The sequence below is a fragment of the Nerophis ophidion genome, linkage group LG15 (assembly GCF_033978795.1).
Source record: "Nerophis ophidion isolate RoL-2023_Sa linkage group LG15, RoL_Noph_v1.0, whole genome shotgun sequence".
NCBI lineage: Eukaryota > Metazoa > Chordata > Actinopteri > Syngnathiformes > Syngnathidae > Nerophis > Nerophis ophidion.
This window is the reverse complement of record NC_084625.1, coordinates 24402318-24413215: the sequence shown is the minus strand read 5'-3', so window position 1 is coordinate 24413215 and position 10898 is coordinate 24402318. Positions and strand designations below refer to the sequence as shown.

General features: G+C 36.4%; 1 protein-coding gene across 4 annotated transcripts in view; it reads left to right on the top strand.

Annotated features, from left to right (window-relative positions):
* The first annotated feature begins 110 nt into the window (after positions 1-110).
* LOC133569497 (somatomedin-B and thrombospondin type-1 domain-containing protein) overlaps positions 111-10898 on the top strand; it is a 24735-nt gene continuing 13947 nt past the window's right edge. Inside the window, exons 1-3 of one of the 4 annotated variants that reach the window (XM_061921882.1) lie at positions 111-176; positions 317-390; positions 6112-6276. The gene's annotated coding sequence lies outside the window, so the exon portion shown is untranslated. The other 3 variants (XM_061921883.1, XM_061921884.1, XM_061921881.1) reach the window with 3 other exon arrangements.

The following is a 10898-nucleotide window of genomic DNA, read 5'->3' as shown; positions in this document are numbered from 1 at the left end:
TGATTGATTGACAAAAACTGATAGACAGACGTATAATCCAATCAACACTGCGCTTGAAGAGTGTTTCTATAACTAACCAATAGAATTGTAGTATGTACAAATAGGTTGGACGTAGTCATCCAGCAATGACCAATGAGGTTGACGCATAGTGAAACATGACCAGTTCTGTGCAGGAGGTATGTCGTTGTGTTAATACACGTAACGTCTTCATCCTTTCTACTCAATTAATTCAAAGAATATGAGTGTGTGGTTTCATGAAAGGTAAATGACCAAAGTGAAAGTAACTTATGTAATTTATCTGAATGTATTTTTCTAGCAACCTTCCTGGCACTGCTAACTTTCAACCCACTATTGACCATGCCGCCTCACATTTGATTTCTTTGGTGTCAGGTAAGCGTCTTTTTATATCCCGAAAAGGGCTACATCAGTATAAAACACCATTATTACTAATATTTAATCATATTTTATGGTCAATAATAGAAGCATTAACGCGGTCACTCACACAATGCACACCTGAACGCAATACAGAAATTAGAGGCTTTCAAGCCACAAACACTTATGACCACTAGGTGGAGGTATTGCTTTTACATTGCTTTACACGAGTCCTTTTTCGGCACTTTGATAAAGTAAGGACGTATGTATGTATGTGTATACCAGGGGCGTCACTAGACCTAATACTTTACTGGGGCACAAATAATTAATGTGAGCGTGCAAAGCGCGCAAGCAAAAACATTTTTAGCACTTATTTATCACAAAAAATACATAAATAGTGCTTTAAACTATGAAATCATATCAGATTATGTTGTATGGATCTTTGATTAACCACCTGAAATTAACTAATGCATTTGACCTACTTGTGCACTTTTTTACTCCAGACTTCTAAACTGCTACTGGTAAAAGCAAAAAGGAAGAGCAATGAATCTTTTTGAAATATTTATTGCAGTAATCATCTGCAAATTTAACATCTACAAAAGTGAAACAAAAAATAAAGCACCCCTACATCTCTGGTTTCTTTTATATTATTTAATTTCCATTGATGGCAATGTGGCTAATCCTATTTCAGATACACAAAACTATAAAATATACACAAAACAATAAAGCCACAGTAGTAGAATAAATGAACAACTGTTGTGTGTCTGTTCAGGGAATCATTTTCTGAGAAGTAAACTGTAATGTCTCGTTTTCATTTTTGCAAAGTGGTCAATCACTCTGGACAGACATGGAAATATTACAGTAACTGTTATACAGTTGACCAGTGGTTCCCAACTGCTGGGTCGTGACATACAAGTGGATTGTGTGTCATTTTCAGTGAGTCGCAGTCAGATGTGTGCATGAAAAAAAAAAAGTTTAGGGAGAAAAAAATCAAATTGTGGCAAAAAAAACAGATATTTTTAGCCATTTTCTAGTGACTATTAGTGAGTATTTTAGCAAAAGGCAAATCGACTAACAAGTTGGAGGAGGACTCAGGACAGACATGGAAATATATTTTAAAAAAATCTAAATGGGGCAACAAAACCCAATATTTTCAGCCATCTTTCTGAAAACAAATACAGAAATGTTACTATTTTTTCTGGAAACAAAACCAGATGCTTTAGCTGTAGCCATTTTTCTGGTGACAAAACAAGATTATTTTAGTCAAAGTCACACCGATTAACAAGACAAGTCTACCGTGCTATTTTTCTGTGAAATAAACTTGAATGATTTAAAAATTTGGCTCACGACTTGATGATATGGAAAAATGTTTTTCTTCCTGAAGATAAACCATTTGAGAAGCACTCAACTCACACATGCTTACTCCAAATCATCATTGATGCAGAGGTCCTGAGCAGAACCAGCAGACAGACAATAACCAACATTATGTTTCATGTTCTTTGGAAATTCTCCCGACAGCTCGTACAGCAAATGAATATGTTTGTCTTGATACAAGGAATAACGTTTGCTAACTTAGCATCAACTTAAGACAATGATGTTGGCTAGCTTGCTAGGACTTCACTTACATCTCTCATTCCTCGCTGCTTCTTCCCTGCTCCCTGCTGCGGACGAATAACTTTCTTAAATCCATCTAGGAGTTACAGTTTGAGTCAAATCAAAATCAAAATAATGTAATTAACAAATTGTACAGTAGCAATCAATTACCATACTAAGTAGTATGTGCGCTGTTGTCTGTCATGTAGACTTAAAACTCTGAAGCGTTTTTTTTTATTGGTGAAATTTTTACTGGGGCACTGCAGATCAACAGTGGGGCACGTGCCCCAGTGAAATCTGTCTGGCCGGAGCAGGAGGGAATAGAAAGAGAAAGAAAGGAAGACAGAGGGGGACATTGTGGGGACAAGAGGGGAATAAGATAGAGAGACAAACACAACAATAACAACAACAACAATAGAGCAACATCAGCAAATACGATATGTATAAATATGATGGTAAAAGTGATAGCAAAGAAGCAGTCAGCGAAATACATAATATTACAGGAATGACAATGAGCATTATTACACTACAACTGGAGCGATACAAATACCAATATAAATAGCGCTATTGATAATGAACAATACCAATAATTTACCTCTTTTATCAACAATACAGTTGTTCAAATGCAACAACACATATATGCAATGATAACTAGAGATACAAATGAAAGCAGAAAAATGGAGGGGAAGAAAGAAAAGCCACCTACATTAACCTTGTAGGTTGTTATAGTAACAATAGGTTAAGCTTTGTCAGTGTGCGGTGTGTTACCCAGTTTACCCTAGGGCAACAACGTTAATATGTTTGATGAAACGTGATTATGTGCATGAGTGTATGTATGTGTATGTACTTGAATATGTACAGTATGTGTATATGTATGTTTGTACACTGAATGTATATGTACAGTATGTGCATATGTATGTTTGTACAGTGAATGTATATGTACAGTATGTGCATATGTATGTGTGTACAGTGAATGTATATGTACAGTATGTGTATATGTATGTTTGTACACTGAATGTATATGTACAGTATGTGTATATGTATGTTTGTACAGTGAATGTATACGTACAGTATGTGTATATGTATGTTTGTACAGTGAATGTATATGTACAGTATGTGTATATATATATATATTTTTTTACAGACAATGTATTTGTACAGTATGTGTATATACATATGTTTGTACAGTGAATGTATATTTACAGTATGTGCATATACATGTTTGTACAGTGAATGTATATGTACAGTATGTGTACATGTATGTTTGTACAGTGAATGTACATGTACAGTATGTGTATATGTATGTTTGTACAGTGAATGTATATGCACTGTGTGTATATATATGTTTGTACAGTGAATGTGCGTGTGGATGCACGAACTTTGAGTACGTAGGTATGTACTGTATTTGTGTATGTATGTATGTATGAATGAATAACGTTGTGTATGTGAGTCCGTATTTGTATGTACAATATATGAAATATATTGAAATACAAATCAATTAAAATATATTCCTTAAAGTTATTTTCTGGATTTTCTTTTTGATATTTTATCTCACCATGTTTAAATACATCTACCATTAAAAGTATAGAATGCTCATGTCTTTATTAGTGGGCAAACCAACAAAATCAGCAAGGGATCAAATACTTTCTACTCTCACTGTGTATGTGTATATATATATGCCCTGCGATGAGGTGACGACTTGTCCAGGGTGTACGACGCCTTCTGCCCGAATGCAGCTAAAATAGGCTTCAGCGACCCCGAAATGGACAAGCGGTAGTAGATGGATGGATGGATATGTATGTATATCGTAAAAGTATGAATTTGTCGCCTCTCTATGGCGACGAGTAGTCATTACAACATTACGTTTATGTTGGTGGATACCTGGCATAGAAGCCAAGCTCAGTTCAAAGCTCAGTATAATGATTTTTACAATGTTAATGTAATTTTCTTGAAATTAAATTATGTATGCTTTAGCTAAAATGTCTGTCATATTCACGTGTCTATATTTTCCTCCATGGCCGATGGCAACGAGACTCCTCTCATGACATCTTAAAGGATGCCTGTCAATCAAATCATGTAGTACGGAGGCTTTCTGACGGACTTGAAAATGACACGTCAAGGCCTCTTGATGAGCTGGAAACCTTGCAAGCGAGAGATCAAGGTTGCCGTTTTATTAGGCTCTTGACACTCGATTGCACAAACTGGCCTCGGGGACGGAATTGAAGTGTGTGTGTGTGTGTGTGTGTGTGTGTGTGTTTTAAAGGGTTCTAAATATACAGTAAAGAAGGCTGACAAATGCTTTTATGTGTGCTTTTCATTCAAAGAGAGGCTTTGAGGAGTCTTTGTTAGGTGACTTCACCTGCACTAAAACCCAAACAGACCTCTCTTTGTTGTGCATGTGCATCCAGAGGTCTGTATTATGCACTTGTTCTGAAGAAAGACATAGTTGTTGATCTTGATCTTAAAGTGTGATAATGATGATAATAATGTATTAATATATGAATAACGTTACTTTCCCAAGTAATGATAAAATAATCATGAAGTCGCAAAAGGCTTCAATAATGGCAGGTTTGAAAATAATAAGGTATATAATGTTAAAACAAAGTAGTGAAAGTTGATCAGAAAATGATAATATAGTTAAACAGACCTGTAATTGACTCCAATAAAAAACGATTTATCGTAGAGGTGTCCTGATGTGAAATTGTTATTGGTCTTATATCAGAAAACAAATAAGTAGCAAGTCAGTGATGTACTAGGGGGCCCCACCTTGCAACGCACGGAATGTCAGGACAAAAATGTTAAACTCAATGCAGAATTTAACTGGAAGCCAATGAAGACTGGATAAAACAGGGGTGATATGGGCTAAAAACAAATATCGGATGATATCGGTGTGCATGTAAAATACAAGCAGTCCTGCTGCGTGTTTACTCATGCAAATTTGGACAGCTAGTTAACATCTAAATATCCTCCTGTCAGCTCTCAAGTTTGGCCTTTTTTGTATTTTAGTGAAGTCATTTACAAAAAAGAAACATGGTATACTATAAGCTACTAGAAATGAGCAGATACACAATAGCACACAAGCTAAACCTATGTTTAAGTGTCTTTCATTGAACAATATTGCTGTGTAAAACACCCCGTTTGTCACTATAAACCAGTAATACAATTGTTATATTTTTCTTATATACAGTAGATACAAAGTCTCTGAGGCAGAAGCCTATTAAAGTATCGAGTAAAAAACGTGTCCGCATCATTTAATAAAAGTATGTATGACTTGTGCTAATATTGTATCGGATAAATGTGGGTATCGAATCGGAAGTGAATAAATTGTATCGGGACACCCCTAGCTATTTGTTCTGTTATGAATAAAAAAACAAATTTCCAGGGAGGGTTTTCTCATGTTTACTTTTAATATTTTTGTACTACAATATATTTACTACTGTATGTACTATGATTCCTGCTGCTATCGAATTGGATTAATATTTGTATCAGCCAGTATCTAAGGCTTCAATATTAGTATCATATCAAAGTGCAAAAGTTGTAAAGGGACACGTTTGGTTAATAGTATATTACGGATACTAATATTAAATTTATAACTGTACACAAGCAGAAAACTTTATTTGGATATAATAAATACTTAAATACTATTATATTAGAGAAAATAAACGTTTTACAATCACCTTCGAGTATTTGAAAGAGTGTCCTATTAAAGTTGAAATGTGCGTAAACAGACAATTAGAAACATTTTACCAGCCATGATTTGCATTTGAGTTATAAACTTTTTTGCAAAGAAAGCAATAATCTATTTTACCAAAGACTTCCACTCTTATTATGTGTCCAGTTTCGATTGTATAAAAAGCAAGACTTAAGACGGTTACACAGTGATCAGAAAGCAATGATAGCGCAAACAAGGCGCATGTCAACAGAAACTGCTGCTGCAATAGAAAAGATGTGTACTCAAGCAGGTCATCCAGGGGTCCAATCTTTTGTCTTTTTCATGCTAGGATTACAGCTGATGTTGAATCTATGGTAACAAAGGTTCTGTGTTTGCTACAGGTGTTTACTGCTCTATTACTTCTATTTACCTACAGATAGTTTTTTTTTCAACACATCACAATGTTTGCTTACACTTTTTTTTCCCTTTTACAGCTACCAGGTGAGGATAATGTGCACACGCCCACCGTAAATTCCTAACCATGAAACGTTATCAGCACCAATGACAACTGAGGAATTCTGATGTACAGGCAGTGGACGAAAGTATTGGGACGTGGAAGTAAATAGCGAGCTTCCGTTTGTGTTAGGTGTCATCATTAGGTGAGTGCATTTACTTTTACTATGGAACATGTCTATTTACTTTACATTATATGCAATGGCAATAATTTCTATTTTTTATTTTGGAACAAACTGTTGGATTGTTAAGTCATGTTCTTCTGCCTCGAGTTACCTAAACTGTTCCCACAATACTACAGTGTTTGTTACATGAAATGCATCCATGACTGCTTAATTTCTCGAAACTGTTCCCACAAGACTACAGTATTATGTATATTGCACCCACACCACACTTAATTCCCTTAACTGTTTTTCCTTGACAATAATGTAATCTGAAATATATCAATACCAATAGTAGTTCCCTAAAATGTTCCCGCAAGACTACTTTGTTGTGTGAAATATTTCTATACCCACCTTAGTTCCCTTATTTGGTCACACAAGACGACAGTATTATGTAAAATTACTCCACACCTCCCATAGTTCCCCAAAATGTTCCCACGAGACTATATTCTGTAAATTACATCCACAATGCACTTATTGACTTAAAATGTTATAAATTGTTAATTCATGTTCTTCTGCCATTAGTCCCCTAAACCATGGGTGTTGAACGTACGGACCATGGGCCGTATTAGGCCCGCAAACAGGTTTAATCCGGCCCGCAAAATGTATTTTATTTTTAAATTATTATGCCAGGATTTTACCAGTCCGACCCGTGTGGGAATAGATTTTCCTCCACGCGGCCCCTGAGCTCAAATGGGTTTGACAGCCCTGCCCTAAACTGTTCTCACAAGACTACTGCGTCATATGAAATGCAAACACACCCCCTCTAAGCCCCTAAACTGTTCCAATAAGACGCCTGTGTGCACACCAATGGATCAATCTTGAGTCCCTAAACTGTTCCCACAAGACAACGGTGTAACATGAATAATATGCATAACCCCCTCAGTTCGCTAAGTTGTTCTCACAAGGTTACAATGTTACCACACACTTAGTTCCCTATATTATTCCCACAAAACTGCTGTTGTTTTAACTATATCCGCACATTCCATAGTTCCCTAAACTGTTCCTACAAGACTTAGTTCTGTATATTACATTTCAATACACTTTCACAATGCACTTGGTTCACTAGACCGTTCTCAAAAGACTACAGTGTTCTGTGAACTGCATCCATCCCCACCTTAGTTCCCCCAAAAGACGGTTCTCACAAGACTACGTTAGGCAAAATGCATAAACCCCTCCCTTAGTTCCTCAAACTGTTCCCACTTTACTTCATTGTATAGATTACAGTCACACTGAACTTAGTTCCCTAGACCAGTGGATTCTCAACCTTTTTTCAGTGATGTACCCCCTGTGAACATTGTTTTTTTTAATTCAAGTACCCCCTAATCAGAGCGAAGCATTTTTGGTTGAAAAAAAAGAGACAAAGAAGTAAAATACAGCACTATGTCATCAGTTTCTGATTTATTAAATTGTATAACAGTGCAAAATATTGCTAATTTGTAGTGGTCTTTCTTGAACTATTTGGAAAAATGATTTACAAATAACTAAAAACCTGTTGAAAAATAAACAAGTGATTCAATTATAAATAAAGATTTCTACACATAGAAGTAATCATCAACTTAAAGTGCCCTCTTTGGGGATTGTAATAGAGATCCATCTGGATTCATGAACTTAATTCTAAACATTTCTTCACAAAAAAACAAATCTTTAACATCAATATTTTTGGAACATGTCCACAAAAAATCTAGTTGTCAACACTGAATATTGCATTGTTGCATTTCTTTTCACAGTTTATGAACTTACATTCATATTTTGTTGAAGTATTATTCAACAAATATATTTATAAAGGATATTTGAATTGTTGCTATTTTTAGAACATTTTTAAAAATGTCACGTACCCCTTGGCATACCTTCAAGTACCCCCAGGGGTACGCGTACCCCCATTTGAGAACCACTGCCCTAGACTGTTCAAAAGGGACTACATTTTGAAAAATGCAACACCTCGCCTAGTTCTCTAAACTAATCCCACAGCACTACAGTGTTATGTAAAATGCAGCAACACATTTCTTAGTTCCCTAAACTGTTCTCATAAGAGTACAGTGTTACGTAAAATTCATCAACGCCTCCCTTAGGTCCTCAAACTGTTCCCACAGGACTTCATTGTGTAAAATGTATCAACACCTCTCTTAGTTCTCCAAACTGTTCCCACAAAACTGCATTATGTGACCTGCATCAACACCTCTCTTAGTTCTCCAAACTGTTCCCACAAAACTGCATTATGTGACCTGCATCAACACCTCTCTTAGGTCCCTGAACAGTTCCCCCAAGACTACAGTGTTATGCAAAATGCATCAACGCCTCCTTAGTTTCCTAAATTGTTCCCACAAAACTACATCATGTAGAATGCATCAACACCTCTTAGTTCCCAAAAGACTACATTTTTAAAATGGATTAACACTTCCCTTAATTCCCAAACTGTTCCCTCAAGACCAGATTATGCAAAATGCATCAACGGCTCCCTTAGTTCCTCAAACTGTTCCCAAACAACTTAATTGTGTAAATTACAATTACATTGCACTTAGTTCCCCAAACAGTTCCAATAAGACCACATTATGTAAAATACAAGGAAAACCTACCCTAGTTCCTCAGACTGTTTCCACGAGACTACATCATTTAAATGACATTCACACCGCACTTAGTTCCCTAAACTTTTTCCACAGGACTACAGCGTCATGTAAAATGCATCAACACCTCTCCTAGTTCCCTAAACTATTCCTACAAGACTACATTGTATAAATTACATTTACATTGCACTTAGTTCCCTCCATAGTTCCCACAAGACTGCAATAAGTAAAATGCATCAACACCGCACTTAGTTCCCAAACTGTTCCCACAAGGCTACATCATTTAAAGACATTCACACCGCACTTAGTTCCCTAAACTTTTTCCCCAGGACTACAGCGTTATGTAAAATGCATCAACACCTCTCCTAGTTCCCTAAACTATTCCTACAAGACTACATTGTATAAATTACATTCACATTGCACTTAGTTCCCTCAATAGTTCCCACAAGACTGCAATAAGTAAATGCATCAACACCGCACTTAGTTCCCAAACTGTTCCCACAAGGCTACATCATTTAAATGACATTCACACCGCACTTAGTTCCCTAAACTTTTTCCCCAGGACTACAGCGTTATGTAAAATGCATCAACACCTCTCCTAGTTCCCTAAACTATTCCTACAAGACTACATTGTATAAATTACATTCACATTGCACTTAGTTCCCTCAATAGTTCCCACAAGACTGCAATAAGTAAAATGCATCAACACCGCACTTAGTTCCCAAACTGTTCCCACAAGGCTACATCATTTAAAATACATTCACGCCGCACTTAGTTCCCTAAACTGTTTCCACAAGACTACATTATGTAAAATGCGTCAACACCACTCCTAGTTCCATAAACTGTTCCAACAAGACTACTTTATGTGACCTTCATCAACACCTCTTAGTTCCCTTAATTGTTCCCACAAGACTACAGCGTTATGTAAAATGCATCAACACCTCTCCTGGTTTCCCAAACTATTCCTACAAGACTACATTATGTAAATCACATTCACATTGCACTTAGTTCCCTAAATAGTTCCCACAAGACTGCAATATGTAAAATGCATCAACACCGCACTTAGCTCCCAAACTGTTTCCACAAGACTACATTATGTAAAATGCGTAAACACCACTCCTAGTTCCTTAAACTGTTCGAACAAGACAACTTTATGTGACCTTCAGCAACACCTCTCTTAGTTCCCTTAATTGTTCCCACAAGACTACAGCGTTATGTAAAACGCATCAACACCTCTCCTAGTTCCCCAAACTATTCCTACAAGACAACATTATGCAAATTACATTCACATTGCACTTAGTTCCCTAAATTGTTCCTACAAGACTGCAATATGTAAAATGCATCAACACTGAACTTAGTTCCCAAACTGTTCCCACAAGACTACATTATGTAAATTACATTCACGCCGCACTTAGTTGCCTAAACTGTTCCCACAAGACTGCAATATGTAAAATGCATCAACACCTCTCCTAGTTCCCTAAACTGTTCCCACAAGACTACTTTGTGTGACCTTCAACAACACCTTTCTTAGTTTCCTTAATTGTTTTCACAAGACTACAGCGTTATGTAAAATGCATCAACACCTCTCCTAGTTTCCCAAACTATTCGTACAAGATTACATTATGTAAATTACATTCACATTGCACTTAATTCCCTCAATAGTTCCCATAAGACTGCAATATGTAAAATGCATCAACACCGCACTTAGTTCCCTAAACTCTTTCCACAAGACTACAATATGTAAAATGCGTCAACACCTCTCCTAGTTCTCTAAACTGTTCCCACAAGACTACTTTATGTGACCTTCATCAACACCACTCTTAGTTCCCTTAATTGTTTCCACAAGACTACAGCGTTATGTAAAATGCATCAACACCTCTCCTAGTTTCCCAAACTATTCCTACAAGACTACATTATGTAAATTACATTCACATTGCACTTAGTTCCCTAAATTGTTCCCACAAGACTGCAATATGTAAAATGCATCAACATCTCTCTTAGTCCCCAAACTGTTCCCACAAGACTACTTTATGTGACCTGCAT